We start from the raw sequence: 5,959 nt of genomic DNA, 5'->3' as shown, positions 1-5,959 counted from the left end.
TTTTAAAACAAAATAATTCAAATCGAAAACAAAAACTCTTTCATTATGTAATTCGTAAAGATGCATTTCTCTCTAAAGGCATGTCCAATGAGGAGATGGCGAGTCAGGTTCGTCAAATTAATTCTTGCAACATTGACTCAGGAAACAATTTCTGTTTATTATTAAACAAAATAGTTTATTAACAAATAATTCAAATATCCCTTCACTATTTTTTACTTTTTTTGTTGTTTTTTTATTTATTTATTTTTGTTTATTTGTTTTTTGGGCCGCTTTGCCAAAATTGTGTTTGCATTCAGTAGCCTATACCGCAGCATTTTTGTGCCACGTTTAAAAATAACGAAATAAATAAGATTAACGTCATTATTTTAAGAATAAAGTCAAAATTACGATAATAAAATCATGTTATATTGCGTGAAGTTAATGTGAAATCCACCTATAGGCCTACTCCTAAAAAAAAAAAAGTCTGTGGCATCCATCATTCTTTTGACTTTTTAAAAAAACTGATTGTTCGAATTGTGAGACATTCATTTGTATTAATGTATTAAGACTTTTTTCAACATGCATTCAAATATTCATGTTTATTTAGTGCTGCAAAGTAGGCATTAAACTGCCAGAATTTTAAAAGACGATATCTCCGTTTGCATTGAACTTTCAGCTTCGTGATTTTGCAGATATTGTTTATGATCAAACAGCAACATTACACACTAACTAACATTAAAAAATGAAATCGCAATCAACCACCCCTTTAAAGAGGAAAATAGCATTGATTCATATGCAGCTTGAACTGAGGCGAATTATCTCACTACAAATTAAAGAGCGTAAAAAGACGTTTATTGTTTGTATTTTATCATAAAATTGACAGAAGGCTGAGACTTTGTAGTAACAAAGCACAAAGCTGCGATTATTGGGTGGCTTGCGTGCTACAAATAATGAATGGACTTGAAAACTTTAAACATAATTTCCAAGCATTAGCCTAGACCGTAAATAAAACAGCTTGTGAATAGTCACGATTCACGTAACTTTATTTACTTCCGAAAAATCAACAATAGGGCACCCAAGTTAAGTTAACCGAGTTGGAGCCCATAACAGGGGGGCTACAAATTTTTTGCATATGGGCCCGGGGCAGACTCGCTACGCCACTGTCTCTCTTTGTTGTGCATAGTCTTTGTTTAGTCTCCATCCATTTTGCGGCACTTGTGATATGTTCACGGGATGTTTTGTGTTGTTTCAGCACGGCAGCCAAATGTCTCCAATCATTATTGCCCTCATTAGCATGTTTGGTCCGAGGCCGACTTGTGCAGTTGTTAAAAAGTTTACAACAAAGGCAAAATACTGAATCTGTTTTCTTCGAATAGACAAGCCAATCTCTATGAGATTTTTCATCATTAGGCAACTTTCTTATGTAGAAGTCATTGGCAAAGTGTCTTTTTTCTTGACTCGATGGGAAATTAAAGTTACACTCCATGACAGGACCTTTTTCCGTGAGTAAATCCACTGTTTTGGCATCTAGATGCACAGGCCAGTTGCTGGGGTCACTAAGGGAAAAATGCAACGCTCAATATGGTCGCTCTATAGAACGAAGCCCCGCCTTCTGAGTAAAAGAGCCAGTTGCTAATCAGTAAAGTCATTGCGTCACTGCAGCTGCCGTTAGAAGTCCCGGTTGCTATAGAAACGGTCAATGTTCTTCTAGCCTGAAAAATAGGCTTTTTTTTAACACTATTTGAGCAAAAGAAACAACATTTATGAGACAGTTCTTGTCAAATTTCATTGGTGATTTCAAATATGAAATTTAATCTTAAACTTGACGAACAGTTTTGGAGAATTTTATATTTCCCCATTCAAAGAGATAGGAGCTGCACTTGCATGCCTGAGAGGCGTTTCAAAGATGGCCGCCAAGTGACGTGACTTGACTTAAAGGGACTTTGCTGGAACGCAGCCTCTGCGTTTAGCACATGCACTACAGCTATGAAAAGCCATGATCAATGGAGCTCAGAAATTATGATTCACCATGGCAACAGCACCCGACAAAAAGACATCTGCATACTTCCGAGTCAATACGTAAATGTAATTCTTAATCACTGTTATAATATCAAAGGTAAAAAGTGGCAGAACGGTAAATTGAAGTAATATTACTTTTCATGGTATCCTACAGGCAAAAGAAAAAAAATAGCAGCTAAACATGAAGTATAAAAACATCATTTAATCAAGGTAAAGCTTTAAGCATAACCGGTTCACGAGTGTAAGCTACATGACTTTACAAGCATTTGAGATATTAAATAAATATCATTCAGTGTCTATTTCAGTGCGCAGTAGCTTTTTCCACATAGTCTAATGCTCTTTTCACATAATTAAATGTTCTATAATCCAAACTGTTGCATTTCTTAATTAAGAGTAATGAAATTAACATTTGACTTCCACTCAGCCAACAGCAAGAAGGCTCGCAAAAATAATGAACAGATGAAGAGAAGATGGCCACAATACCATACTGGAAGAATATTAAATTATGTAGGAAATAAAGATGACCAAATAAATTTAACAGCTGTGGTGGTGTGTGATGACGGGTGCTAAGATGACGTCATCACTACCGCGATACAAACAACTGTCTTATGTTTCTTTACATTTGTTAGTTATAGTTCCGTGTTTCTGTTGACAATGGTACAGTTTACCAGGCATAAGATACAATTATGTTTGGTTCATTATCCTATAACATTTATTGATAAAACTGTTTAAGATGTGGTTTGTGTTGATTGCAGATAGGTGCACATATCAGTGGTCATTACAACGTGTTATGTCTACCACAGTTCCCTGGTGATATGTTTCCCCATTAACCACACAGAGACAAGTTGAAGTTAAGCATTTTGTAATTTATTATTTCAAATCTGTATTAATCTCCACATTGTAAATGGTTACCCTGCATGCTGTGTGTACTCAACATGGGTGTTTCTCAAACGGAAGGCTGCATCCTACAGAGGCTGCGCCTTTCCTAGTTCAGTCCTTCAGAGTCTTGTAGGCTAGAGTCATCCTCGACATTAAACGCTAGAATGAGACACTCTAGTAAGTGCGCGAGGCTACGTCACATATGTTCCTGCCCTCACCGTCACGGCACAAAAACACTAATAAAGCTTCATTTTGGAAAAATACTTTGTATTACAAATTTTTATATTATTTTGCTTTCTATTAATGCAATACAATGAATCACAGTTGTCTAATCTCCCCGTGGCTCAAATTATTGGCAGCTTAGCGTTTAGTAAGTAATTTACACCAAAACAAAAGATAACATCTATCCTTTCATGTCCGAAAACATTATTTTTGTCTTACATTGCATAATAAATTCAGACAAGCTCAGTACGGACTCGTTTTTTGTCAGTACAAAGGATTGTGGGTGATTGAAGGTCGCGGAGGTGACATCCCATGCATCCTTCAAATTCAGCTGAATGAAGGATGCGAAACAAAGGCTGCCTTCCAAGGATCCTTCCAATTGAGATGGCCTTCAGCGATGTTTGATGACGTGGCAGCCGAGATATGCAGCCTTCGTAGGATGCAGCCTTCCATTTGAGAAACACCCTATATCCTGGTCTGGTAACTCCTCAAAGGAGGGACAGGACAACAACTTCCCCTTTTCTTGTGTTGGGTTAAACCATTTTTTATTATTATTAATAGGGGAGGGAATTTAACCCTTAGTGATGTAGGCATGAAGAGATGTTTCCTGGTGCTGTTTACATTTTATTTTTGGAGAATTACATTTGTGTTATTTAGTCTTTTTTTCTTTTCTTTTTTTTTGGCAGTTAAGTGTCATATGGTTATGACTCAGATATTTCTGGTATTGATTCCCCTGCAGTTGGTACAGTCTTGTATGTAATGAGTCTGTTCTAGGTGATATAAGCCAGTCCAAACTGAACCTTAGGAGGAGAGGGGTGAGCAAACTGCTGAAAGTTTTCTGAGGATTTTGCTGTCTGTAGCAACCTGTTATTTCTTTTGTCATGGGCATGTCAAAGTTTGCACTGAATTAAGTGTATATTATTTATTTTTTTATTTTTTTACACTTTTTTGTGAATATGTACAACACCGACTACTCCACTGGCATTCAATGAAAGTCCTCTTTGGATGATATCTGAGTAGGGGTGGGAGTAGGGATTACCGGTTTCACGATAAATCACGATAAAAATGTCCTGACGGTTAGTATTATCGTTTAAAATTTAATTATCATCAAAACTGCTGAGAAAAAGCATAATTTATTTAAGTCCATATGTCTTACTAACAAGAAACTATGTTTCTAACCACGGGTGGAGAGCTGTAGTTCCTACCACGTACGTTTGTGACGCTGTTTGCGAATGTTCGTTTGAACTATGGTTTTGGGAAACACCAAATCGTTGAACTATGTTGGTAATGACAACATGTGACCATAGTTGGCTAACGATGCTTTTGGGAAACGCACCCCAGGTTAGGTTCACAGTGTCAGTTACCACTGAGTATAAGTTACCACTCTTTCAGAAACTAGCTTGACTTACCCTGCTTTCTCGGGTTTGACAAACCTTCCATTCTGAAACAGAAAACCCAGAGTTTCCCTCATTTCAGGGTTAACATACTCAGAGTTTTCACTTAACCTCCTTTCTGAAACGGGCCTCTGTAGAAAGGTTTACATTTACATTTACATTTACATGTAATCATTTAGCAGACGCTTTTATCCAAAGCGACTTACAAATGAGAACAATAGAAGCAATCAGACCAACGAGAGAACAACAGTACAAGTGCCATGACAAGTCTCAGTTAGTCTAGCACAGTACACATAGCTAGGTTTTTATTTATTATTATTATTTTTTTATTAAATAATAGAATGGAATAGAACAGAATAGGTAAGTGCTAGTATTAGTTGGTCAGGTGCTGGCGAAAAAGATGTGTCTTTAGATGTTTTTTGAAAATGGCTAAAGACTCAGCTGTTCGAATTGAGATCGGGAGGTCATACCACCAGCCTTCAGTCCAGGAAACAGTCCAGGAAAAGGTCAGTGAAAGTGATTTTGTGCTTCTTTGGGATGGCACCACAAGACGCCGTTCACTTGCAGAACGCAAGCTTCTGGAGGGCGCATAAGTTTGAACTAGCGAGTTTAGGTATATTGGTAGAGCGCCAGTGGTGGTCTTGTAGGCAAGCATCAGTACCTTGAATTTGATGCGAGCGGCTACTGGTAGCCAGTGTAAACTGATGAGGAGAGGAGTAACGTGAGCTTTTTTTGGCTCATTGAAGACCACTCTCGCTGCTGCATTCTGGATCAGTTGCAGAGCTAGGTCCTGCGTACCTAACTAGTCTTCTACCACGGTACAATCCATCACGCTCCCTAAGGTCGCAAAATTCTGGACTTTTGGTAGTACCTAGGATAGCAAAGTCCACTAAAGGAGGTAGAGCTTTTTCGCATTTGGCTCCCAAACTGTGGAATAGCCTTCCTGATAACGTTCGGGGTTCAGACACACTCTCTCTGTTTAAATCTAGATTAAAGACAGATCTCTTTGGCCAAGCATTCAAATAATGCATATCATAATCTTGTACTGCAGTTATATCTGATCAAATGCACAGTATTATTCTTTAGTTTGGGTTAAACAAATCAATTTTGTTTGGTTGGAACAGCAGCTACGCTAATTATGTCTCTAATTGTTTCTCTGTTTTTGCCACGGGATTGACATCCCATTTCTGCCATATGTACATTAACTGACAGTCACCACTGATAAGCTACCACTAAATATTGTATAAACTTAATTTGCTGTAAAGTTGCTTTGCAATGATTTGTATCGTGAAAAGCGCTGTACGAATAAAATTGAATTGAATTGAAAAGGACCTACCTGAGAGGTAAGACTTGATCCACTGGAGTGTGGTTCCTGAGGTGCCCATCTTCATGAGGGTGGACAGGAGAATCTGGTGGTTAACTGTATCAAAAGCAGCAGACAGATCCAGCCAGATGAGTACTGAGGA

This window comes from Sinocyclocheilus rhinocerous, unplaced genomic scaffold, assembly GCF_001515625.1.
Source record: "Sinocyclocheilus rhinocerous isolate Xijiao unplaced genomic scaffold, SAMN03320098_v1.1 scaffold947, whole genome shotgun sequence".
In the NCBI taxonomy this organism is placed as follows: domain Eukaryota; kingdom Metazoa; phylum Chordata; class Actinopteri; order Cypriniformes; family Cyprinidae; genus Sinocyclocheilus; species Sinocyclocheilus rhinocerous.
Note: the sequence above shows the minus strand (reverse complement) of the source record.